The sequence below is a fragment of the Aquarana catesbeiana genome, linkage group LG01 (genome assembly GCF_042186555.1).
Source record: "Aquarana catesbeiana isolate 2022-GZ linkage group LG01, ASM4218655v1, whole genome shotgun sequence".
Taxonomy (NCBI): domain Eukaryota; kingdom Metazoa; phylum Chordata; class Amphibia; order Anura; family Ranidae; genus Aquarana; species Aquarana catesbeiana.
In genome coordinates, this window is record NC_133324.1 from 758,042,111 (window position 1) to 758,057,825 (window position 15,715).

Sequence of the window (15,715 nt, forward strand, 5' to 3'; positions counted from 1 at the left end):
CACCCGGCAGCCTGGCCAATCTGCTCTGTCATCCACCCTCAAATGGAGCCGCCCGGCCCTCCCGCGGAGCCACCCGCTCTCTGAGCCGCCCACGGAGCTCACCTGCCCGGCCCGCAACAGATTTCTCGGGGGTGGCAATTGCCATGTTACGCCCCTGGATCCGCCCCTGCTTTGTAAGGTGGACCGAGTACTCACAGTCTCCTGGTGGGCTAGCTGAAGAAGGTCCCAGGCCGTGTGCTGCTGCCTGAGCGCCTGGAGGCTTCGTATGTGGGAAGAATTTCTGGCTTCTGTGAGTAGAGAAGAATCAAGTTTCCATGTCTTTGTGAAAGGTATTTGCTCAGGGAATCAGAGGGTTAGCGTTATTGGGTGATGGTCTGATACCACCATTGGTTCAATTGTCGCGTTAAGTAGGAAAGGAAGGTCTTTTTGCATCAAAAGGGGGTAATCTATCCTGGAGTATCGGTTGTGAGGTGGGGAAAAGAACGTATAATCTTTTGTATTAGGGTTCAATGTTCTCCAGGTATCATGCAGTAAGAGGTCATGTAATTGTAGTTTAATTTGTTTGAGTGCTTGGAAAGGTATCGTAGAGGAACCTGTCAAGGTGTCTTCTAGAGGGTTGAGTGTGACATTGAAGTCACCTCGCACTATCAATATGCCAGACTGGAATGCAGCTAGTACTTGTGTGATTTCTCGAAAGAAGCCAACCTGCGCTTTGTTAGGGCTATAAATATTTGCAAGAGTTATGGGTCTCCCCCATAGGGTACCTTTGATATGTAGGTACTGGCCCTCGGCGTCTATTAGGAAGTCATCTATGTGTAAAGGCAAGTGTCTGGAGATCAAGATGGATACTCCCTTAGTTTTATCTTGTTTGTTAGTTGCATGTATGGCATTTGGATAGTGCAGGTTGGATAGTTTCGGGATGCAGTCTGAACAGAAATGTGTCTACTGTATAAACAGAATCTCAGCTTCTAGGCTTTGTGCATGTGATAGCAGCTGTGAACGCTTCTCTGTGAGATTTAGTCCTTGTACATTGATGGAAACAGTTTTAAGTTTGGCATCAGTAGCTTTCACTGTGCTGACAGCCATCGTTGGGGATAGCAGGCTCTTTCTGTGTCAGGACACAAGTATCTGAGGAGAAAAAAAAAGGAGGTGGGTGAGAGAGAATGTAGGGGCTACACTAACTCTGGGAGATAGTGTAGGGTTTTATAAATCTCCCGTCAGTGAGATAGTCAAGCTATCTCCTCTGGTTTGGTAAAAGTCCGGGAAGGGTCGGCGTGATTCAGTAGAGTCCACCTAGTGGTAGCGTGGAGTGGTTATAACCTGGATGTTGTGTGGGTGATATGAGGGTCACGAAGAGCTTCAGCACTAATGAGGTCAGATCCAGAGAAGGAGTCTAATGGTGCAGGCTCTACATAAGTCAGATAGGAAACATGGGGTGCAGAAAATGTGATTCTTGCCATAGGTAGGAGAGTCATACCTGTTTGATCTCTAAGACAGGTGGGTGCAGGAAGAGTATCACAAGGAAAAAGAGAAGGAGGCCTCCCCAGTGCCTCAGAATATTTTTAGAATTGAGATATAGTTACATAGTTACATGGTTAGTAAGGTTGAATAAAGACACCAGTCCATCCAGTTCAACCTGAGTAAGTGTGGGTGCGTGTCTACAATTATCCCTATTTTTATTTAAGGTACCCATATAGTGCCATCAATTTAAGCAGCGCTTCACACATACATCGGTCCCTACCCTCAAGGAGCCCACAATCCAAGGTCCCCAACTCACATTCATATACTAGGGCCAATTTTGGACAGAAGCCAATTAACCTACCAGCATGTCTTTGGAGTGTGGGAGGAAACCAGAGTACCCGGAGGAAACCCACGCAGGCACAGGGAGAACATGCAAACTCCAGGCAGGTAGTGTCGTGGTTGGGATTCGAACCAGCGACCCTTTTTACTGCTAGGCGAGAGAGCTACCCACTACACTACACCACTGTGCCGCCACGCCTGCGTGGGTATGGTCTGCTATGGCAGGGTGTTGCCAGTTTTAAGTCTCAAGTCTTAAGTTTAGAGTTGTCTAGAGGTTAATGACCTGAGAAGGATACTGGTTAAAACAATCATGACAGCCCTCGAGTGGTTGTTTTATATGCAAGTTCTGTTCATGTAGCAGGTATGTCCGTCCCTCTGCCTCTGCTAACTCGATGATACAAAGGACACATAGATGACATGTAGTAACGTGCTTAATGCAGGGTAGCAAAGTGATCTTTTGTTTCCATAGTTCAGATCTCTTACCCAGCATGCCCTGACAATGGCCACAAGGACGGCCACCTCACATGAGTGGCTGAGTGCAGTGAGTAGGAAACCACAAGCTCGGTGTGAGGGGAGGGTTTAGGTCATATATCGAGCTGGCTGGTTAAGAGATCAACTTTGCCTAGGAACATACAGCCTTAACACATAACTTTATAGGTTCACCATAATGGAGGAAAGAACAGGAGGTGCCCAGTTAAATGCTGAATGTGAGGAAATAAGTTTGACATGTGTTATAAAGCTTGTGAAAGTAGGAAACCACAAGCTCGGTGTGAGGGGAGGGTTTAGGTCATATATCGAGCTGGCTGGTTAAGAGATCAACTTTGCCTAGGAACATACAGCCTTAACACATAACTTTATACGTTCACCATAATGGAAGAAAGAACGGAAGGTACCCAGTTAAATGCTGAACGTGAGGAAATAAGTTTGACGTGTTATAAAGCTTGTGAAAAGAAAAACCACTATTAAACGTCCACGTCTTTGCAATACACACCTTTCCTGCAGATTAATTCAGTATACAGGCAGTCCCGAGTTAAGAACGGGTTAGGGACTGCTGGTTTGTTCTTAAGTCAGATTTATTCGTAAGTCGGAAGCGCATGCGCAAAACGGCGTTTTCCAATGTTCTGTCAAGTAGCCGCGCATACACAGATGTCGTTTTCTGATGTTTTCCGCTGTTTTGCGATGTGCCTGCCATCGAAAAGTGGCCACGAATGCGCAGAACGTCACGCTGCCTCCCGTTCATAAGTAGGAGTCGCTCGCAAGTCGGAGGTTCGTAACTCGGGGACCTCCTGTAGTGGCATGGGAATCAATCTTGCTTATAACTGCGTTGTTAGTCTGTAAAATACATCAAAGACTACCCCTGTATTTTTGCCAATGAACTGCTGTTATCTAGAGGTAAAATAGAGGAGCCATTATTTGGCTTCCAGGATCTGCAGATAGCATGGAGGTATCCGGGGTAGAATAAAGTTTTAACCACTTCAGCCCCGGAAGGATTTACCCCCTTCCTGACCAGAGCACTTTTTACAATTTGGCACTGCGTCGCTTTAACTGCTAATTGCGCGGTCATGCAATGCTGTACCCAAACTAAATTTGCGTCCTTTTCTTCCCACAAATAGAGCTTTCTTTTTATGGTATTTGATCACCTCTGCCGTTTTTATTTTTTGCGCTATACGCGGAAAAAGACTGAAAATTTTGAAAAAAATTATATTTTCTACTTTTTGTTCTAAAAAAAATCCAATAAACTCAATTTTAGGCCAAAATGTATTCAGCCACATGTCTTTGGTAAAAAAAAGTCAATAAGTGTATATTTATTGGTTTGCGCAAAAGTTATAGCGCCTACAAACTAGGGTACATTTTCTGGAATTTACACAGCCTTTAATTTATGACTGCCTATGTCGTTTCTTGAGGTGCTAAAATGGCAGGGCAGTACAAAATCCCCACAAATGACCCCATTTTGGAAAGTAGACACCCCAAGGAAATTGCTGAGAGGCATGTTGAGCCCATTGAATATTCATTTTTTTTGTCCCAAGTGATTGAATAATGACAAAAAAAAAAAAAAAATTACAAAAAGTTGTCACTAAATGATATATTGCTCACACAGGCCATGGGCATATGTGGAATTGCACCCCAAAATACATTTAGCTGCTTCTCCTGAGTATGGGGATACCACATGTGTGGGACTTTTTAGGAGCCTAGCCGCGTACGGGGCCCCGAAAACCAATCACCGCCTTCAGGATTTCTAAGGGTGTAAATTTTTGATTTCACTCTTCACTGCCTATCACAGTTTCGGAGGCCATGGAATGCCCAGGTGGCACAACCCCCCCCCAAATGACCCCATTTTGGAAAGTAGACACCCCAAGCTATTTGCTGAGAGGCATGGTGAGTATTTTGCAGCTCTCATTTGTTTTTGAAAATGAAGAAAGACAAGAAAAATTTTTTTTTTTTCTTTTTTCAATTTTCAAAACTTTGTGACAAAAAGTGAGGTCTGCAAAATACTCACTATACCTCTCAGCAAATAGCTTGGGGTGTCTACTTTCCAAAATGGGGTCATTTGGAGGGGGGTTTTGCTACCTGGGCATTCCATGGCCTCCGAAACTGTGATAGGCAGTGAAGAGTGAAATGAAAAATTTACGCCCTTAGAAAGCCTGAAGGCGGTGCTTGGTTTTCGGGGTCCCGTGTGCGGCTAGGCTCCCAAAAAGTCCCACACATGTGGTATCCCCATACTCAGGAGAAGCAACAGAATGTATTTTGGGGTGTAATTTCACATATTCCCATGGCATGTTTGAGCAATATATCATTTAGTGACAACTTTGTGCAAAAAAAAAATTTGTCTCTTTCCCGCAACTTGTGTCACAATATAAAATATTCCATGGACTCGACATGCCTCTCAGCAAATAGCTTGGGGTGTCTACTTTCCAAAATGGGGTCATTTGGGAGGGGGTTTGAACTGTCCTGGCATTTTATGCACAACATTTAGAAGCTTATGTCACACATAAATATGTAAAGACCGCGCCAATCCAAACCATCAAGGTAGCAGCCAACACTACAAAACGACTAATTTGTGCACAATAACTAAGTAATATAAGTGTAGCGCTAAAGTGAAAGTGAAATTTTGAATAAATTTGAATAAATAATGTAGGTAAGGGTGAAGGATGGAAAGTAGTCAATCTATATCTGAAAAGACGAGTGACCCCATTCAATCCTAAACACAAAAAATGTGTATGATGAGTGATTATAAAAATAAATTTAACCACATCTACAAGCACGTGAGACACTCTTTCTTCTCAGAGAAAGTACAGAAAATCACAATGTATATGATGGATAGTGACGACAAATTCTATATTAAAATATCCAAATTTGTGAAAATAAATTTGCATAAATAGTAACAAAAGTGTCCGTAATGTTGGTGGGGAGATATGACTCCCAAGTGAACAACATAAATATGACGAATTAGTCCATATAATGCAACCAGTAATTGGCCCAACTTGAATCCAAGACAGATATCATCACAATAGACATCCAGATCAAAGTAAGGGATAAATTACTCTTACCGACTTCGGTGGACTCACAGGCCGTAGGCGGTGAGTCAGATAAGCTTGTACTGTCTTAGGATGGATGACAGTGTGAAAATGGCTTGTACATCAGATGGAGGGCTGGGGACCTGCCCAGACGGTTTCCACGGTCAGCGTCTTTGTCAGCAAACATGGACCACGTGTAAAGAGAAAACAGGGAGCCTCCACATAGTGTAAATCCAAAGATTATTAAAAAATGATGTTTATTAGATCACTCAAGATCGTCAAACAATCCATAAAAAGCTTTGTAGAATCGATTCAAATTGCAAAGATGGGTATAAAAACAATAAGCGTGGTATAGGTGGCTGGGTACAGCAAGAAACCCGACCGGTTTCGTCCACAAAGACTTCGGCTGGGGTGTATGCCATCCTGCCACCTCCACGCTTTTATACATATATTGTAATACTCAACTGAAAACAGCTGTTACAGCGTCATGCAGACTTACTTCCTGAATCAGTGGCGTGCGCTCCATTCAGGGTCATGTGTTATCTCAATTAGCCAATGGGGGAATAAAGCGATGGGTTCACCTCTATTTCCCAAGCCTCGATGTGGATGTCATCTCGGCGCACGCACTCATTGGAAGGAAGAGTGCGTTCCTCAGTTGTTCACCCAATAAGGGCCGCCGCCGTGTGACGTACATGTAACGAACGTCACGTGATGGCGCCTGACGTACCCATAGGTGTCCATCATTGTACTCTGCCGGAAGTATAACCACATTACCGAGGCTGTTGGAACGCAAACAGCGTTCCAAACGGATCATTAAAGAAGAAAATAAATGATATAAAAACCGAAAACAGACAAACGGCGATCGTTATAATCCGCCGTAATACTAAATATATGAACCCAATTTGGATTTTAAAAGACCTTTGTTATTTATACTAGAATGTTCTATCGGGAAGTAAGTAGGCATTGCAGCCATATCACAATTTCTAAGAACGGAGAAGACTATGTAATAAATGACCATTCCTATACATTAAACATATACATATACTAATGTGCTCTAAAACACATGTAGCCATGCTAGAGTAAATCCTTCACAATAATTTTTAATCATTAGAATGAAGTAAAAAATGAAATAAAAACTGGGACTAATATTAAAATAATATTGAAAAATGAAATTAAAATTGAAATTAAAACCAAAACCTAATATTGAGCAGAATACCAATTGTAGAACTCTTATTTGTATGTAAAAAATCTAATATTGAGCAAGATACTAGTTGTAGAACTAATCTTTATATGTAGGAGGCCAGCTTGGTCTATTATTTAAGAGCTAGGCTTAAAATGCCTTCTAGCCAATTGGACTTCCCTTACTATATATATTGTAAATAAGACTAAGGGGGGAAATTGGTGAAGGGAAAGGGGGGGCTGTAATCAAGATTGGTTGATGAATGAATTGATGTCCCACTCCACATTTAATCCATGAGGCGTGAAACATCTTAATTGGTGTATCCAGAAGGTTTCAAGCCTTGACACTCCCCTTATAGATGACTCTCCTCTCCAGTGAGGGGTAAATTTATCTATTATTTGGAACTTCGTGCCGGTGGGATCTCGGTTATGGCATGTTAAGTAATGGTTAGGAACGCTATGATTTGTACGCCCCTTTTTTATGGATTTAATATGTTCATTGACCCTTATGGAAAAAGTACGGATGGTCCGCCCGACGTACTGTTTCCCACGAGGACATGTAATGAGATATACAATGTACCTCGTCCAGCATGTGACAAAATGTTTAACGGCATATTCTTTCCCTGTGACGGTTGATCTAAAAGTCTCGATCTTCCGGATTTTGAGTGTGTTAGTTATACACACCTTACATCTTCGACAGGGGAAGAAGCCCTTCATGTCCTGAAAGAAGGAAGGGACCGAAGGGGGGTCTATTACATTAGGTGCAATCTGGCCCCTCAGGGACAAAGCACCTCTGTATATCACCCCTGCTTGTTCTGGGAGAACTGGTCCAAGTACAGTATCATTTTTTAAAACCTTCCAATGCCTATGGAAGATATCTTTAACCTGCTTATGTTGAATAGAAAAATTGGTGAAAAAAGACCATTTATGTTTATTTTCTACAATGGGTTTGGGTTGTTCTGAGATAAGTATATTTCTATCAACTAGGGAGACACTTTGGATTACTCCGTCTATCTCCAATGCATCATAACCCTTGTCTGTAAATCTCGACTTCAAAACATTAGCTTGGTCAAAGTAGTCAGTGAGTTTTGAACAGTTGCGTCTGATCCGCAACATTTGACTTCGGGGAATGGATTTCAGCCAAGCTGCGTGGTGGCAGCTATCGATCGGAATGTACCCATTCCGATCGGTGGCCTTAAAAAAAGTCTTGGTAGTAAGATGGTTATCGACAACTGAGATCTCAAGGTCGAGGAAGTGAATGGTCGACCGACTAGCTTCATGGGTTAACTCTATCCCAATTTGATTATCATTAAGGGTGCATATGAATTTGTCTAGAGATTCCATATTCCCTTTCCATAGGAGGAGGATGTCATCAATGTACCTAGCCCACAACACCAATTGCGGCGGGTCTAGGGCATAGACGACATCCTCCTCCCATTTGGCCATAAATATATTGGCCAAACTGGGGGCAAACTTTGCCCCCATTGCTACCCCTTTCTTTTGGAGATAAAAATCTCCATCGTACCAAAAGTAGTTGTGTTTGGTGGCAAAACACAATAAGTCCATAATAAACCTCTTCTGGGTACCCGGAATTGAGTTATTCCTGGAAAGAAAAGAGTTAACTGCTTCAAACCCGGAATTATGGGGTATGCAGGTGTACAACGCCTTAACATCGGCTGTGGCCAGAATAAGGTCGTTACTATATGTGACACATTTAAGTTTGGCAATAGTGTCCTTGGTATCCTTTAGATAGGATGGTATGGATTTCACTAGCGGTTGGAGAAAAAAATCAATATATTTCCCGATACGGGAGGTTATGGAATTTATGCCACTAATGATAGGGCGACCGGGAGGTTGTGTAACATTTTTATGAACTTTCGGTAAATAATAAATTATAGGAATACGTGGGGCGACTGGAACCAGGAAACTTTTCTCTTTCTTGTCAAGAATGCCCAATTGGGAACCAGTATCTATCAAATCAACCAAAATTTTCTTGAACTCCGATGTAGGATTCTTGGTTAGTTTAAGATAAGTATCTGTGTCACCAAGAATTCTCATCATCTCTGTATGGTAGTCTGCCTTATCGAGAATGACGATCCCGCCCCCCTTGTCAGCTGGGCGAATGACGAGGTTTTTTTGTTCACAAAGGGACTTAAGCCCAATTTTTAAGTTAGGGTCACTGTATATTTTTTTGTCAGGTAGCTTATCAAGGTCTTTGAGTACCAAATCTCGAAAGACTTTAATGGAAGGTGCCACTTGACAAGGAGGATTGAACAGCGATGGATTCGCGAGGCCTGAATGGACCGTATGTGACGTAATGTCACTGGTCCGAGGTCTCATGGGGTTGGACATAATATATCTCTGGATATTCAACTTTCTGATGTATTTGTGTACATCTATGAAAGTTGAGAATTTATTTAGTCTTTTTGGAGGTACGTATTTCAACCCTTTATCTAAAACTGATTTTTCGGCTTTTGTTAGTTCTACATTGCTCAAATTAAAAATACCAGTGTCTTTCAAACACGTTTTCTTTTTCCTGGCGCGCCACCCCCCTCTGGAGCCGCGCCCGGATTTGGATTTCTTGGATGACTTTCCCCTTCCCTGTGAAAATCCCTCCTTGTGGATAGTCCTGGTTGATTCTGGTTATAATTAAATGGTGATCTCACATGGTATCCGTCATCTCTATCAAAATGGGAGTATCTGGAAACCTGGTCATCATTAAATCTTCTCTCTCTAAGAGGTGAAAATCTATTTCGTGTATGAACAGGGGTTCTCTGAGGATATTGGTATTCTAAATATTGATCATAATGATCATTGTTTCTTCTCCAGGGGGACGAGTCCTGTCTATGATGATCATAGTACGGTCTCTGGTTCCTATTTCCCTTGGCTCTACCTCTATTATTCCTCCCCCTTCCTCCATTATTGGAGGATGAGTACTTATATTGGGGTGTGGGAGTGAGGGGTCCAATGGGTGGATGATATACATCCTGTATGTTGGATTCAATCCTATTGGTTGGTTGTTGTGAACTAGAAGGGGCTAGACTATTATTGGGTGCTTGTCCTATCTCAGGGGCCATAATTGGTGGATTCTTATCCTGCCAACTAAACACACAACCATTCTTGTAATCACAGGTGTCCCTGGTGTATTTTTTTTGCTTTTTAATCCTCTGTTCACGTTCTTCTTTTTCTAAATGATCTTTAAGATTTGTGGAAAGTATATTATATTCAGCTAATTTTTTATGAGGGAGGAGTCTATCCCTGATTTCTTTGATGTCTGTGTCTAAGGTCATTTTCTTAAGGCGCTTTCTTTCTATCAAAAACCCAAGTAGGGAGAGACCTGCCTCATTAAAGTAACGAAACCAAGAATCAGGGTCAGGTTCACCCTGTTGGGGGTGGATGTTCCACCTCAAACCCCTTGGGACCAAACGTTCTTTCAAGTACTGTTCGAGGAACGCTATGTCCCACTCCAAGTGGAGTTCAGAAACCATCAGGTTTTTTAGTCTTAGAAATAGCCCTCCTATTTCAGAATCGCTATTCAGGGGTGTAAAAACGCCTTCGATGTTAAATGTACGATTACTTCGATAATCAAAGATATCCATTATTGTGATATCAACCCTTGACTATGGAAGCAGGGAGAGGCAGCAGTAGTAAAGTCAAAGAAGTTGGCAAATAAATATGTAAAGACCGCGCCAATCCAAACCATCAAGGTAGCAGCCAACACTACAAAACGACTAATTTGTGCACAATAACTAAGTAATATAAGTGTAGCGCTAAAGTGAAAGTGAAATTTTGAATAAATTTGAATAAATAATGTAGGTAAGGGTGAAGGATGGAAAGTAGTCAATCTATATCTGAAAAGACGAGTGACCCCATTCAATCCTAAACACAAAAAATGTGTATGATGAGTGATTATAAAAATAAATTTAACCACATCTACAAGCACGTGAGACACTCTTTCTTCTCAGAGAAAGTACAGAAAATCACAATGTATATGATGGATAGTGACGACAAATTCTATATTAAAATATCCAAATTTGTGAAAATAAATTTGCATAAATAGTAACAAAAGTGTCCGTAATGTTGGTGGGGAGATATGACTCCCAAGTGAACAACATAAATATGACGAATTAGTCCATATAATGCAACCAGTAATTGGCCCAACTTGAATCCAAGACAGATATCATCACAATAGACATCCAGATCAAAGTAAGGGATAAATTACTCTTACCGACTTCGGTGGACTCACAGGCCGTAGGCGGTGAGTCAGATAGGCTTGTACTGTCTTAGGATGGATGACAGTGTGAAAATGGCTTGTACATCAGATGGAGGGCTGGGGACCTGCCCAGACGGTTTCCACGGTCAGCGTCTTTGTCAGCAAACATGGACCACGTGTAAAGAGAAAACAGGGAGCCTCCACATAGTGTAAATCCAAAGATTATTAAAAAATGATGTTTATTAGATCACTCAAGATCGTCAAACAATCCATAAAAAGCTTTGTAGAATCGATTCAAATTGCAAAGATGGGTATAAAAACAATAAGCGTGGTATAGGTGGCTGGGTACAGCAAGAAACCCGACCGGTTTCGTCCACAAAGACTTCGGCTGGGGTGTATGCCATCCTGCCACCTCCACGCTTTTATACATATATTGTAATACTCAACTGAAAACAGCTGTTACAGCGTCATGCAGACTTACTTCCTGAATCAGTGGCGTGCGCTCCATTCAGGGTCATGTGTTATCTCAATTAGCCATGACGCTGTAACAGCTGTTTTCAGTTGAGTATTACAATATATGTATAAAAGCGTGGAGGTGGCAGGATGGCATACACCCCAGCCGAAGTCTTTGTGGACGAAACCGGTCGGGTTTCTTGCTGTACCCAGCCACCTATACCACGCTTATTGTTTTTATACCCATCTTTGCAATTTGAATCGATTCTACAAAGCTTTTTATGGATTGTTTGACGATCTTGAGTGATCTAATAAACATCATTTTTTAATAATCTTTGGATTTACACTATGTGGAGGCTCCCTGTTTTCTCTTTACACGTGGTCCATGTTTGCTGACAAAGACGCTGACCGTGGAAACCGTCTGGGCAGGTCCCCAGCCCTCCATCTGATGTACAAGCCATTTTCACACTGTCATCCATCCTAAGACAGTACAAGCCTATCTGACTCACCGCCTACGGCCTGTGAGTCCACCGAAGTCGGTAAGAGTAATTTATCCCTTACTTTGATCTGGATGTCTATTGTGATGATATCTGTCTTGGATTCAAGTTGGGCCAATTACTGGTTGCATTATATGGACTAATTCGTCATATTTATGTTGTTCACTTGGGAGTCATATCTCCCCACCAACATTACGGACACTTTTGTTACTATTTATGCAAATTTATTTTCACAAATTTGGATATTTTAATATAGAATTTGTCGTCACTATCCATCATATACATTGTGATTTTCTGTACTTTCTCTGAGAAGAAAGAGTGTCTCACGTGCTTGTAGATGTGGTTAAATTTATTTTTATAATCACTCATCATACACATTTTTTGTGTTTAGGATTGAATGGGGTCACTCGTCTTTTCAGATATAGATTGACTACTTTCCATCCTTCACCCTTACCTACATTATTTATTCAAATTTATTCAAAATTTCACTTTCACTTTAGCGCTACACTTATATTACTTAGTTATTGTGCACAAATTAGTCGTTTTGTAGTGTTGGCTGCTACCTTGATGGTTTGGATTGGCGCGGTCTTTACATATTTATTTGCCAACTTCTTTGACTTTACTACTGCTGCCTCTCCCTGCTTCCATAGTCAAGGGTTGATATCACAATAATGGATATCTTTGATTATCGAAGTAATCGTACATTTAACATCGAAGGCGTTTTTACACCCCTGAATAGCGATTCTGAAATAGGAGGGCTATTTCTAAGACTAAAAAACCTGATGGTTTCTGAACTCCACTTGGAGTGGGACATAGCGTTCCTCGAACAGTACTTGAAAGAACGTTTGGTCCCAAGGGGTTTGAGGTGGAACATCCACCCCCAACAGGGTGAACCTGACCCTGATTCTTGGTTTCGTTACTTTAATGAGGCAGGTCTCTCCCTACTTGGGTTTTTGATAGAAAGAAAGCGCCTTAAGAAAATGACCTTAGACACAGACATCAAAGAAATCAGGGATAGACTCCTCCCTCATAAAAAATTAGCTGAATATAATATACTTTCCACAAATCTTAAAGATCATTTAGAAAAAGAAGAACGTGAACAGAGGATTAAAAAGCAAAAAAAATACACCAGGGACACCTGTGATTACAAGAATGGTTGTGTGTTTAGTTGGCAGGATAAGAATCCACCAATTATGGCCCCTGAGATAGGACAAGCACCCAATAATAGTCTAGCCCCTTCTAGTTCACAACAACCAACCAATAGGATTGAATCCAACATACAGGATGTATATCATCCACCCATTGGACCCCTCACTCCCACACCCCAATATAAGTACTCATCCTCCAATAATGGAGGAAGGGGGAGGAATAATAGAGGTAGAGCCAAGGGAAATAGGAACCAGAGACCGTACTATGATCATCATAGACAGGACTCGTCCCCCTGGAGAAGAAACAATGATCATTATGATCAATATTTAGAATACCAATATCCTCAGAGAACCCCTGTTCATACACGAAATAGATTTTCACCTCTTAGAGAGAGAAGATTTAATGATGACCAGGTTTCCAGATACTCCCATTTTGATAGAGATGACGGATACCATGTGAGATCACCATTTAATTATAACCAGAATCAACCAGGACTATCCACAAGGAGGGATTTTCACAGGGAAGGGGAAAGTCATCCAAGAAATCCAAATCCGGGCGCGGCTCCAGAGGGGGGTGGCGCGCCAGGAAAAAGAAAACGTGTTTGAAAGACACTGGTATTTTTAATTTGAGCAATGTAGAACTAACAAAAGCCGAAAAATCAGTTTTAGATAAAGGGTTGAAATACGTACCTCCAAAAAGACTAAATAAATTCTCAACTTTCATAGATGTACACAAATACATCAGAAAGTTGAATATCCAGAGATATATTATGTCCAACCCCATGAGACCTCGGACCAGTGACATTACGTCACATACGGTCCATTCAGGCCTCGCGAATCCATCGCTGTTCAATCCTCCTTGTCAAGTGGCACCTTCCATTAAAGTCTTTCGAGATTTGGTACTCAAAGACCTTGATAAGCTACCTGACAAAAAAATATACAGTGACCCTAACTTAAAAATTGGGCTTAAGTCCCTTTGTGAACAAAAAAACCTCGTCATTCGCCCAGCTGACAAGGGGGGCGGGATCGTCATTCTCGATAAGGCAGACTACCATACAGAGATGATGAGAATTCTTGGTGACACAGATACTTATCTTAAACTAACCAAGAATCCTACATCGGAGTTCAAGAAAATTTTGGTTGATTTGATAGATACTGGTTCCCAATTGGGCATTCTTGACAAGAAAGAGAAAAGTTTCCTGGTTCCAGTCGCCCCACGTATTCCTATAATTTATTATTTACCGAAAGTTCATAAAAATGTTACACAACCTCCCGGTCGCCCTATCATTAGTGGCATAAATTCCATAACCTCCCGTATCGGGAAATATATTGATTTTTTTCTCCAACCGCTAGTGAAATCCATACCATCCTATCTAAAGGATACCAAGGACACTATTGCCAAACTTAAATGTGTCACATATAGTAACGACCTTATTCTGGCCACAGCCGATGTTAAGGCGTTGTACACCTGCATACCCCATAATTCCGGGTTTGAAGCAGTTAACTCTTTTCTTTCCAGGAATAACTCAATTCCGGGTACCCAGAAGAGGTTTATTATGGACTTATTGTGTTTTGCCACCAAACACAACTACTTTTGGTACGATGGAGATCTTTATCTCCAAAAGAAAGGGGTAGCAATGGGGGCAAAGTTTGCCCCCAGTTTGGCCAATATATTTATGGCCAAATGGGAGGAGGATGTCGTCTATGCCCTAGACCCGCCGCAATTGGTGTTGTGGGCTAGGTACATTGACGACATCCTCCTCCTATGGAAAGGGAATATGGAATCTCTAGACAAATTCATATGCACCCTTAATGATAATCAAATTGGGATAGAGTTAACCCATGAAGCTAGTCGGTCGACCATTCACTTCCTCGACCTTGAGATCTCAGTTGTCGATAACCATCTTACTACCAAGACTTTTTTTAAGGCCACCGATCGGAATGGGTACATTCCGATCGATAGCTGCCACCATGCAGCTTGGCTGAAATCCATTCCCCGAAGTCAAATGTTGCGGATCAGACGCAACTGTTCAAAACTCACTGACTACTTTGACCAAGCTAATGTTTTGAAGTCGAGATTTACAGACAAGGGTTATGATGCATTGGAGATAGACAGAGTAATCCAAAGTGTCTCCCTAGTTGATAGAAATATACTTATCTCAGAACAACCCAAACCCATTGTAGAAAATAAACATAAATGGTCTTTTTTCACCAATTTTTCTATTCAACATAAGCAGGTTAAAGATATCTTCCATAGGCATTGGAAGGTTTTAAAAAATGATACTGTACTTGGACCAGTTCTCCCAGAACAAGCAGGGGTGATATACAGAGGTGCTTTGTCCCTGAGGGGCCAGATTGCACCTAATGTAATAGACCCCCCTTCGGTCCCTTCCTTCTTTCAGGACATGAAGGGCTTCTTCCCCTGTCGAAGATGTAAGGTGTGTATAACTAACACACTCAAAATCCGGAAGATCGAGACTTTTAGATCAACCGTCACAGGGAAAGAATATGCCGTTAAACATTTTGTCACATGCTCGACGAGGTACATTGTATATCTCATTACATGTCCTTGTGGGAAACAGTACGTCGGGCGGACCATCCGTACTTTTTCCATAAGGGTCAATGAACATATTAAATCCATAAAAAAGGGGCGTACAAATCATAGCGTTCCTAACCATTACTTAACATGCCATAACCGAGATCCCACCGGCACGAAGTTCCAAATAATAGATAAATTTACCCCTCACTGGAGAGGAGAGTCATCTATAAGGGGAGTGTCAAGGCTTGAAACCTTCTGGATACACCAATTAAGATGTTTCACGCCTCATGGATTAAATGTGGAGTGGGACATCAATTCATTCATCAACCAATCTTGATTACAGCCCCCCCTTTCCCTTCACCAATTTCCCC

General features: G+C 41.7%; 1 pseudogene; it reads right to left on the reverse strand.

Moving 5' to 3' along the window:
* LOC141127690 (uncharacterized) overlaps window positions 1-1,086 on the reverse strand; it is a 41,749-nt pseudogene extending 40,663 nt beyond the window's left edge.
* Window positions 1,087-15,715: the final 14,629 nt, after the last annotated feature.